This window comes from Canis lupus, chromosome 13, assembly GCF_011100685.1.
Source record: "Canis lupus familiaris isolate Mischka breed German Shepherd chromosome 13, alternate assembly UU_Cfam_GSD_1.0, whole genome shotgun sequence".
In the NCBI taxonomy this organism is placed as follows: Eukaryota; Metazoa; Chordata; class Mammalia; order Carnivora; family Canidae; genus Canis; species Canis lupus.
Window position 1 is genome coordinate 27,976,947 of NC_049234.1, and position 12,123 is coordinate 27,989,069.

Genomic DNA, 12,123 nt, shown 5'->3' on the forward strand with positions numbered 1-12,123 from the left:
AAAAAGCATCAGAAACTTGGCAGAAGGAATACTGTGTGCGAATTGCTGGTGGCCTCAGGGTGGTGGTCCTGTGGATGGGCTCAGTGGTGCTCCAGAAGCTCCTGCTGGCCTGGCCGTGTTGAAGCATTAGGTTCCCTGGTGTTTCAAGGGTGGCTGAGAGCAGCCCAGGGGTTATTGCCACGCTGAGCGGTGTGCTTTAGTGATGGCTAAATTCCCCTCTGGTAATGAACAGTGTCACATAGGGCAGTGCCCTTTCCAAGAGAGTAATGCCACCCGAGTTTGGTGGCCCGGAGTTTGGTTCTGCACACCCACCCAAATAAAAGCTCGGTTGTCTTTCAAAGAAAGGAGGCTCTGAGTTTGCAGCTCTGAAATCCCGAAGCCTCCTCCAGTTGGTGAGGGTGAGGCAACCGTGAAAAGGAGCCAGAGCTCCAGCCTAGACCTGGTGACAGCACTTAGGAGCATTACCCAACACATATTTATGTTTCTCTGATTTAGATTTCTATCTCCCAAGTGTTCTGACAACTGTCATTGTAAGAGTCTAGGGGCATCTGCGTGGCTCAGTTGGTCAAGCGTCTGCCTTCGGCTCAGGTCATGATCCTGGGGTCCTGGGATCGAGCAATGCTCCTACTTTAGGCCAGGAGGTGGATAATACTGGCCTGATTCTATAGCTGAGCGGGCTGAGGCCTGCCACAGAGTAGGTGCTCAGTGAACCGCAGGAGACATAGTTGTCTTCACCACTGTCACCATCACCATCCTCCCGGGCACGTGGACAACATAAAGAGCACAGACATAAGAGGTTCCTGACTATTTTGTTGACTGTTTTCCCCAGTCCCTAGGATATCAGCTGCACATGGAAGTCACTCAGGAGAGATTTGCTTAATTGATGAGACCCTAGCTCCTCCACGTATCCCTTTTGTGACTTTGAGCAAGCTACTATACCTCTCTGTGTCCTGGGTTCCTCATCTGCATAATGACAATGATGAGACCCATGTCATGAAATTGTTGGGACTAATAGAATAGTCCCTAAGTGCTCAACAAATGCTCCCTGTTTTTATGACTCCATCTGCTTGTTTTTAGAGGACCTTTACCTTGAAGACTGTGGCCCAAAAGTGGCTACATTGCTCTCTTACCAGGAAATGAAGAATCCAGAGCTGGGAAGCCTGGTGGTCTGGGTAGAGCATGGGCAGTGTGTGTCAGGGTCAGATTGCTATGCTGATTGCTGTGTGACTCTTGGCAAAGGTGCTTGACTTCTCTGAGGCTCCAACCTGCCACTGCAAAATTGGGATGACGAATGCATTCCTCTTATAACCTTGACAGACAGAGCTCGTGAAATAGTAGTAAAAAAAGAAGAAAAAAATGCTTGGCTGGAGGACAGCAAAGGGCAGGTCCTGTGCTGAACTTATTTTTAAATGAACTGCTTTCCCTCTGCAGAGACCCCAGAGGCCAGCAGTCACTGACAAAGGTGATTTAATGATACTGTTGGCAGGGGAATGTGCTACGGACCTGCAGCTACTGTTACGCTGAGTTTTTGGAGATGCAGGTATGAAGTTGTTGGAGGAGCCCCCTTTCGGATTCTTGCCTCACCTCCCCCTACATGGCTTCCCAGCTGGATTTGTTTTCTGCCAAGATTTTTTTTCGCATTGCACCTCCATGGAAAAGAGGCTGACAAGATCTCTTAACAAGAAACAAGTTATCCTGCTTGCAAACTATACAGGCATATAGTCAGGCCTTGGATGTGTGACAAGGATCCTTTTGGTTTTGACAGAGGAGGCCCCAACGGGGGGCAGGGGAGGCGAAGTCAGTACCCACTGCCCTTGGCAGTTCCCTTTGGCCAGCAGTCATCGGGCATCCCTTCCATGTGCTAAGCCCTGGGCATGTCCAGCCTGTCTGAGATAGGGTCCCTGCCCTCAAGGAGCTCTCGGTCTCATGGGGGAGAGGCACAGGTACAGCTCAAAGACACGTGAAGGACTCTGAGCAGGAGTTTCCTGAGTGACCAGCAAGGCCAAGGAGGCAGGGGCTCCATCTCTGGCCGGGAAGCACATTTCAGCTTCCCCTCCACAGTCTCCCAGAGCTCTAGATTGCTCCCAGCTTTAACGTCACAGATCAGTGCATTTCTTGTTTGCGAACTTTTGGATTCATCCTCACTCCAGCTTGTCTTCCACAAATGCCCCCCCCCACCCCGTGCCTATGCATGGTGACTGATATTTGGGTCATTTATTAGGCTCTTGATCCAGTAGGCACATGGTAGCTGGACCAGAGGATAGAGAAATGATGGGAGAATGTTGTACTGATCCCAGGGCAACGGATGAAGACTGGAGCCAAGAAAATGGTGCCACCAATGGCGATGAGGGAGGGATTCAAGAGATCTGATGGGGCAAAATCAAGAGGACCTGCTGATGGATTTGTGTAGAGCCAGGGAGAAGAGGGGGCCGAGACTGTACTCAATGCCATGTAGTCCATGAGAACGGCTCCCCAGTGGGTGGGCAGTGTTTCTACAGGGCTGCCTGGGCACTACCAGTAGAACCTGCCTTCGAACGCCTGCACTGGTGTTAGGTGGTGGCCAAAGTGGAATTAATGGATCTTAAAACAGAGTGGGAAAGATCACTCCCCCCCCCTTCATTCCTTCTTGTGACAATAGGGAGAGAGTTTCAGTTTAGAGTTAGTTCGGTGTGACACCCTTCTGACTCATCCTAATCTTCTCCTGGAACAAAGAATGAAGACGTTATCAGGCAAAGAGCCCTCCAGAGGCAAGGGTATTTTGCTGGAGTTCAGTAACAGTGTTTTTGTTTTTACTGTAGTCGTATTGTTTTTGTTGTTGTTACTCCCAGTAGAGATTGGAAGTTTCATCTTCATCAAGTAGAGATGTTTGATGGAGCGGGGAGGTCGATGAATGAGTTGTTGGACAATTTTACTTACAGTGCACACTTTCCATTTTCTTCGGTAAGTTTTCTTTGTCAGTAAAATGTATTTAAATTTGAAAAGTGAGTCGATGCAAAAAATAAATAAATCAAGCAGATATGGCAAAACGTGGACAGGTATTATTTGGATCAGAAGTGGACAAAAAGCTCCCACTCCCATATGCTGTGATCAAGGGTCACTAGGGTGATGGGTCACAGGACAGGGAATAGGGAGTATAGTATAAATAATAGCACCACCGGGCACCAAAAGGCAGATTATCCCAACCTTAACCCAACGGGCTAGATGAATAGCTATTCCTAGTGTACTTGGCCCAATTTAGAGATCATCATTTTATTCTTCCTTCAAGTAAGTTAATATTTCCACATTTTTGGATTTATTTGGAGAGAGCAACTTATTCACATCAATTTCCAAATAAAGGAGAGAAGGAGGGCAGAAATAAGGGGTAGGAACGGGCAGCTCATGATGTATCATGACATGGGGAGGGTATTTGTGTAATGTTTTTCTTCCTTCCAAGCAATTTCACATATCATACTGTCATCCGAGTCTCTCGGAGATTGGGTTTGTTACTGAGGAGATGAGTAGAAATGACTGATAGGGCGTCTGGGTGGCTCAGATGATTAGGTGTCTGCCTTTGGCTCCCGTCATGATCCCAAGGTCCTGGGATCGAGCCCTGCATCTGGCTCCTTGCTCAGTGGGGAGTCTGCTTCTCCTCCCTCTTCCTTTCCCGTTTCTCATGCTCTCATTCTCTTTCTGTATCTGTCTCAAGTGAATAAATAAAAACCTAAAAAAAAAAAAAAAAAGACTGATAATGGGTAGATGACTTATCATCCGTAACAGCAGAGGTACCATGGGTCAGGCATGGTGAATACCACGTGCTGTATTACTGTCTCATTCCAGAGACATCTCTATGAGGTGGGGACTACTGCTATTACCATCATCATCACCTCTAATTTAGGGACTGGGAAATGATTTCATGGAGTTTGGTCAAGGTCAAGGTCAAGGTCGCACATCTAGCCAGTCGAGATTCAGGATTTAAACCAGGATTTAGGTAGTCTGGTGAAAGGCCCGTGCACTGAACAACTGCCATCCTGGAAGGCTGTTGGGACTTTGACTCGTGTCCTATATTCTGTGAGTGACAAACATTTATTGAGCATCCACTGTGTGCCAGGACTGTGCCAGGCATGGGGGCTAGAAAGATAACCAAGACTCTGTCCCTGCCTCAGGGACCTCAGAATCTGCTGGGGAGGTGGATGGACACAGACAACTCACATGACAAATGTAAGAGCAACGTCTAGCAGAGGCACAAAGGAGAGGCTGGTCACTCTGGGAAGGCCTCACTGAGCAGGGGTGCTTGGAGTTGACTTTACCTATGAGATTGCCTGGCGGGTGGACATGGGGAGGAGTGGGATGTGGAGAGCATCCCCAGGCAGTCGCAGCCACAAGTGCAAATGGCCTAAAGCAAGATGATCTGTTTCGATCCCTGTGATGGGGTCTGGCAAGAGCACGCTGGTGGGGGCCGGGGGAGAGTGGGAATGGAGACTTCAGAGGGAAGTAGGTGCCAGAGGGGCTTGTGTTTCCCACACCGGTCGAAACAACAGCATTCTCCGAGTCCATCCCTGGCTAGGGAACAACTGGTAAGATCTCCCTATATACACCAAGAAAGCATGATGGAACGCTCCAGCAAAATGCAGACCAGCTCACACAGCCTCGAGGCTGCTGGTGGAAACCTGGGATACAGAACACAAAGTCACAGTCCTGGAAGCCTCTTGGGCTCAAGTTGAAGTCAGCACTGAAAAGAACCTTCCCCCCAACCCCTGCCCGCAGCCCCCAACCACCCTGCTTCCTTAGAGAGACCTGCGACATTTGTCATCCGTCCATTCCCCTAATAGGATTGTTGCATTTAATTCTTCCTTTCTCTGCACTCGCTCTCCTTTGAAGAGAGTTGGTGCCAAACAACCCAGATGCAGCCATCCAATTATGCTGAATGTGGGGAGAGAATTACCATCCCAGCGCCCTGCCAGCGAAGCCCCGTGTTTACTCAATTCTGCGGCCCTGCAATATTCATCTTTGGAAATCATATTCGCATAAATTCCTCGTCATTTTTGAATAGCGTGATGAGCGGGGTGCTTGGTATGCGGAGACATGGAATTCCAAATTACCCTGAGTTGTCCGTGACGACAGCCGACAGGCCTCACTCAGCACTGATGAGCATGGATGGGGCACCGACAGTGTACACGCGCTGCGCTGAGGGCGGGAGGAGGCGGGAGTGCGGAGATGAATTAGGCGTGCAGCCAGAGCAGGGAGCTGAGGGCTGCTGGGGAGAAGAAAGGCTATAAATAATCCCAGCGCAGACAGACGGTGCCGGGGACCTGAAGGGAGGCAGAGAACACGGCTTTGCCATTTAGAGGAGGGAGATTATTTCCAGCTCGGGGAGTCAGTGAAGTCTTTGTGAATGATGCTGCCTAAATTGAGCTCCGCAGTCCTTTACTCAGCAGTTAGATCCTGGCTATGGGGACGTGAATGCTGCCGGCCGCTAGAGACCCGCAGGTAATGCAGTGAGGCAGATGAGGCTGCCCTCAGGGAGTTGACGTTTACTAAGTGGGAGGGGGGCCAGGTAACAATATAAGTGAACTGGTAATGAACAAGAACACTGAGACAAAATAAATCCTACACGGGGTGTCTGGGTGACTCAGTTAAGTGTCTGCCTTCCGCTCAGGTCATCATCCCTGGGATCGAGCCCCATATTGGGGTCCCTGCTTGGTGGGGGGCTTGCTTCTCCCTCTCTCTCTCTGTCTGCTGTTCCCCCTGCTTGTGCTCTCTCTCTCTCTGTTGAAGAAATAAATAAATAAAATCTAAAAAAAAATACTATAAAGAAAGTCAAACAGGGGGTGCCTGGGTGGCTCAGCAGTTGAACATCTGCCTTCAGCTCACATCATGATCCTGGGGTCCTGGGATCAGGTCCCCCATCAGGCTCCCCAGAGGGAGCCTGCTTCTCCCTCTGCCTATGTCGCTGCCTCAATCTGTGTGTCTCTTATGAATAAATAAAGTCTTAAAAAAAAAAAAAGACTCTTCAAGATTTGGCCCCTTTAAAAAAAAAAGTCAAACAGGTTGATACAATCAATCATGCCGAGGGCAGATAGGTCTACTTTAAATTGTGTAATCAGGACCGGCCTGAAGGTTAAGGCAGAGTCAGCCTTGCAAGAATTTGGAGGAACAGGCTTTGAGACCGAGGAGGGAATTGCATGTGCAAAGGCCCTGAGGCAGGAATGGGTGTTGGGTGTGTGGTGGGCACGCAGAAAAGGGAGGGGGGAAGGATCTGAGGTTGGAGACTAGTGTGGCCTATGGAAAGCATATGGATATTCCTGCAAGTGCAATAGGAAACTGTGGGAGGGTTTAGCAAGGAGAGGGGAGTGTTCTCATCTCATGTGGAGATGAGAAGGGGCCCACTGCAGGCTGAGGGGCAGCACGATGGTATTTGGGAACCTGTGAAAGAGCCTCTTGTAGAGAAACATGTTGGGAACCATACCAGACCCAGATCAAGTAGACCCTTGAAAAACTGCCCTTTGGCCTTTGCCCCTGAGAACCAGAACCATAAACGAATCTGTTCTTTAGATTCTGGGGATCTCTGATGCAAACAGCCACCTGCAAGCCATTCCATCTCTGTAAGCACGCCCTCTACAGAAATGTTCCCAGAGCTGTTAGTTTCGCCCCAACCCAATAAGAGATGCAGGGAACTTACCCCAGCAGCGCTGAGACCATGGGGCAGGGTGAGCCTCCCCGTCCTTCCCTTGTGAACCCTGGACATGCACTTCTTGCCTTCTCCACCTTCCCTCCCCTCCACACACAAGCACACACTCACAGATTTTTAAAATGTGCAAATCTGTGATACAATGTTCTAGGGCCCCTAAATATTCCCACCAGTTCTGGGAAGAGTCAAGAATACCTGTGTGGCACATTCAAGATGAACGTCTTCTCTACACTCCCTTGGAAGCTCTGTCAGCTTCCTGGTTGGGAAGGGAGGGGGTCCCGGTGCTCTGCTGCTAATCACGGCTCCTTCCACTCTTCTGAGACAGAGGCTCTTTATTCTTCCTTCCCACACCCCGCCTCGTGGAGCCGAGGCTGTGTTTTCCTTGGGATAGAATGTAAGGTTGGCTTCTAGAAGAACCCAAAATATGAAGGGCTTAAGCAAGAGAGATGCTCCTGTCTGGTGCAGGCTGTTCAAAGCTAACATGCTACAGGGGTGCAGACTCCTCCTCCCTCATGGCTCTGTCAGCCCTAGGGCACAGCTGGGCCACGTGGCCCCCTGGGAGTGGAGGAAGAGATGGAGGAAGAAGGGCCATGACCCTCCCTGGAGGTGGCCCACCACACTCCCTGCACCATTGGCCACTCGGCTTCCTGTTGCCCAGAACTCGGTCATGTGGCCACACACCTGGCTGCTAGGAGGCTGGGAAATGTGGCCTTAGGGTGGAAGGAGGGGAGGGTGGTATTGGGGGATGGTTGGCAACTGTGCCAGTTGTGGTCCTTGCTGGGTCCATAGCACCCGGGACAGACAGCGTCTGACGCGTCACAAATATTCGACATTTGTTTCTGGAATGAACAGCTAAACACCTTGTAATAAATTGTTCTCTGTCCCTCCCAGTGGCTGTGACCAACTTGAAGGCAAGGACCTCATGTACCTAGTACATAGTAGGTGCTCATTAAGTGCATATTAAATAAATGAATACTTGAATGCACAAGAATCAGTATTTTATTTCCTCTCCACATTTCCTGTTTCTTTTCTTTTAAAAGAATGGTTTTGGTTTGGGTTTTTTTTTTTTTAAAGATTTATTTATTTGTTTGTTTGTTTATTTATTTATTTATTTATTTATTATTTGAGAGCAAGCACCAGCAGGGAAGGGGGAGGGGCAGTCTCCCCACTGAGCAGAGAGCCCTCTGCAGGGTTCTCAAACCCAGGACCCTGGGTTCATGGCCTGAGCCAAAGGCAGATGAGCAACCCCGGGCGCCTCTCCACATCTCCTCTTCATCTCTGTCCTATGAACACTTCATCGACTCCTACCATCCCTGGCCCCTCATCCTTGTGACCTGCTTCTCTCTACCTCTGGCCTCAGCTCCATCAGCTGGGACACAGCCCCTTTCCGTGAAAAGTGCTGGGCTGAGGAAGCATCAGATTTACAAACATGAATGAGGGATTGGCCTTGGTTTCCTTTCAGCTCTTGGGGGCCTGGGCGATCCCTCCACACCATCCTCAGGGACGTCTACATCCCAAGTAATGAGGCAGGACCTTAGGCTTCAGAGTGGTTGTTCACCCTCTGCATCAGGTTGTATCATGGATAAAGCTCGGACCTGGGATTTTGGTGCCAATAACGTGGCGATGAAGGGCATAGCTTTGGAGTTAGATAGATCTGAGTGCAAACCCCAGCTCTGGTGATGAAAATATTCTGAAAATTAATTGTGGTAATGGCTGCATAACTCAGGGAATATATTTAAAAACCATTAAATCATACATTTAAGTAGATGAATTACATGGTGTTTGAGTTATACCTCAATAAAGCTGTTACCAAAAAGATCAACTCTGCTTTGTTTAGTTGTGACCTTGCTACGTCCCTCTTGGTTTTGGCCTCTCTCGAAGAGGAGAGATAATAATTATCTCACAGGGTTGCTATTAGGGTTAAAATGGATGATGCATGGGAAGCTTTCAGCACAGTGCCTGACGCATGGTAATAAAGTTCCTTTATTATTAATGTAAGTCTTGAATTCTGGTACTCACACTGCTGCTTGCTAGCTTTGGGGCTTTGCGAAGTTTCCTCACATGCCCTGGCCTCAATTTTTCCACTTGTGATATGAGACAGCATTCTGTTCCTCACCTGTGTACTGCAGGATAGTTTTATAGGCTCAGGTAGTAAGACAGATGCATAAACTCTTCCTAAACTGTGATATATAAGGAAGTGAGAGTGAGGCTGAGAGGCTTCATAAGTTCCCCGGGAAAGCAGACCCCGTAGCAAGAATCCCCAGATGGACTGCTTGCCGGCCAAGGCCCCTTGGGCAAGTTCTTAAAGCTCTTGTACCTCAGTTTCCCCATCTAAGAAATGGAGCAATCCTATTGTCTGTCTTGTAGGATTATTATGAGGATTTCATGGGTTAATATGTGTGTGCAAAGCACTAAGAACATTTTTTTCCTACTAAGAACATTTAAAACAGAGTAAGCACTAACTAAATGTTCATTATCATTTATTTATTTAGTTATTATTATTATTATTTTTAAAGATTTTATTTATTCATGAGTGACACAGGGGTGGGGGGCAGAGACACAGGCAGAGGGAGAAGCAGGCTCCATGCAGGGAGCCTGATGTGGGACTCAATCCTGGGTCTCCAGGATCACATCCTGGGCTGCAGGCAGTGCTAAACCACTGCACCACCATGGCTGCCCTTTGCTATCATTTTTTAAAAGATTTTATTTATTTATTGTAGAGAGACAGAGAGAAAGAGAGAGAGCATGGATGGGGGAAGGGGCAGAGGGCAAGGATGGAGCAGACTCCCTGCCGAGCAGGGAGCCCAACATGGGGCTTGATCCCAGGACTCGATCCCAGGACCCTGAGGTCATGACTAGAGCCAAAGGCAGACAGATGCTTAACCGATGGAGCCACCCATGCACCCCAGAAGTCTCACTCTTTCATGAGGCATACCAGAAATCTGCTAGCATTCTGGAAAGAACACAAACGAAAGCAGTACTGCGCTAGCCACCAGGAGGGGAGGGCTTTTGTTCAATTCACAGGACTGTGCGCTCAAGGAACCAAGTAGGCTGCATCTCAAGACCCTTCCCAGGGGCACCATTTCTCCAGGAGCTTCTGTCTCCCTGTGGGCCAATGTTTCATCCCAGGATACATCCAACCCACGGCTCCTCAGAGTTGTGCACGTGTGGATGTGAACCCCAAGTGAGTGGATCCTCAGAGCTCAGAGAACCAGACGGGTGGCGGGCAGTGTACGACGTGGGTAAGAGGGAATTGCAATTGGAAACATGTCTTCAGGGAAAGACATCGGACCTGCTTCTCTGCAGTCAATTTGTCTCCAAGATGTTGGCTTCTCAAACCCTGGCTACCACAGGGCTTTTGTTTCCTGAATGGTGGAAACACTAGTGAAAACTCTCATCCTCTTCTTTCTACCTGGTCTTGCAGGTCCCCAGGCCTTAAAAATTGGCAGCTCCCTCCAGGGGGAAGAGCAATACAGAGTATCAGGCCTACCACAGGGTATTTCCCTCTCTCCAGAGTGGTGACCTCTCAAATCCCGGGTGCCTTGGTGCTTCTCCTCTGCCAGGATAATTCAGAGTGGTCTTGAGGTAGCATTGGCATCATCTGTGAACCTGTTGGAAAAGCAAATTCATGAATCTGAACCTGAATCAGAATCTCTGGCAATGAAGCGCAGGAAGCTGACTTTACATGTTCTCTTATGTATGTTCACTGGAGAGCCATTGTAGTATGCTTTCAAACAATTTTGGTATTTTTAAAAAAGATTTTTGGGATGCCTGGGTGGCTCAGGGGTTGGGTGCCTGCCTTCAGCTCACTCAGGGTGTGATCCTGGAGACCTGGGATCGAGTCCCACGTTGGGCTCCCTGCATGGAGCCTGCTTCTCCCTCTGCCTATGTCTCTGCCTCTCTCTCTCTCTCTCTCTCTCTCTGTGTCTCTCATGAATAAATGAATAAAACTCTTAAAAATTACTTATTTATTTATTCATGAGAGATAAAGAGAGGGAGAAGCAGGCTCCCTGGGAGGAGCCCGATGCAGGACTCCATCCCAGGACCCCGGGATCACGACCTGAGCCGAAGGCAGATGCTCAACCACTGAGCCACCCAGGCGCCCCACAGTTTTGGTATTTTTATCTGGATTTCATAGCTGTCCTCTGAAGGAGTGTTGGTGTGTCACAAGCTAGTCTATGACAGCTAATGGTGGATGTCTACGAGGTACTTTTCAAGGGTTATCTCTGTTAGGTCTCATGAATTCAAGACAATTTTGCTCCAGCAAAACTTTTTACCTCTGATATCTAAAATCGTGCTTGGCACTTGCGTACGTGCTCAGGAGGCATTGTTTGAATACTTTAAAGTCCATCATGTAGCTTTCATTGTTTCTACTTTACAGATGAGTCAGTGGAGACCCGGATGATTACATGACCTGCCTAACATCGCCCTGATAGTCAGTGACAGACCAGTGTTTAGTACCAAAGATTCCAATACCCACACGGTCCCCATGGTGACACAGTGGCCCTGGGTGTGTGTGTGTGTGTGGGGGGGTGCTAGGTACTGAGCGAGGAGCAGTGCAAAGGGAGGAGCATCTAGCAAGATGGCCCTGTTGACTTGGGGACTGGCCTAACACGGGCCCTGGCCTTGAGTCAGTTGGGGATGCCATCACAGGCGTGAGTCCCTCCTTGTCCACGTGGGTGTGTGGCACCAGTCTGAGCTCCACCAAGAGAAGAGACGATCCATTCCAGGCTTTCATTGTGAGGTTTTGTCCTCTGGTGTTTGAGGGCTTGGCTCCCACAGCAGGGATTATGGAAAATTTCTCCTGTGTGGAAAGAACAAGCAGGTACCTGCAGGGGAGGAGGGATCTGTAGCCGACCAGACGAGAGCTGCCCGGGTGTAGCAGGGTGACACTGGGGTTGGACTGGCTCCACAGGGCGTCAGAAGGGCTGCCTGGCCCCATTTCCTTTCCCCAGAATGGCCCTGAGGCCTCTGGGATGGGAAATCCCTGTGGTTTCTGTGGATCTAGGGAACTGCGTCACTGGAGTGTGGGCTCCCTGGGGAGAGGAGGAGCCTTTTCCTGAAGGAAAGCTTTTCAATACCCTTTTGCTTTGTCCCTTGTCTCCATGGAGACCTGTCTCCATGGAGGTCAAACAAGAAGTCACTTCCTTGGGGAAGGGAGGCTGCCCCATAGCAGAGAGCTTCCTGCCCTCAGAGTCTCAGCTCGGAGCTACAGCATCTCCACAAGGTGCCATGTTACCGGGATCCCCCCTGAGGGAGGGTGGTCACCAGGAGAATGAGCTGTGACCTTGCTGAGCCCCGAGCAGGTCAACAGGGATGGTCTAAGAACACGATTCAGAAGGTCTGGGTTGGAAGAGGCCTCAGAGACCGTCTAGGACCTGGTGGCAACATGACTCACCAAGGCCACACAGTAAGCTCAGTGAGCACCAAAATCCCATCTCGTGTCTCTCCTTCCT

The 12,123-nt window shown here is 49.4% G+C and overlaps 1 long non-coding RNA gene across 1 annotated transcript; it reads right to left on the bottom strand.

Annotated features, from left to right (window-relative positions):
• Positions 1 to 3,645: 3,645 nt before the first annotated feature.
• Positions 3,646 to 11,731, bottom strand: LOC119864856. The gene is made up of 4 exons (XR_005368313.1): positions 11,497 to 11,731; positions 9,960 to 10,276; positions 5,079 to 5,230; positions 3,646 to 3,700 (listed from the first exon to the last, which is right to left on the bottom strand). It is a non-coding gene; the product is annotated as an uncharacterized LOC119864856 (long non-coding RNA).
• Between the last annotated feature and the right edge of the window lie 392 nt (positions 11,732 to 12,123).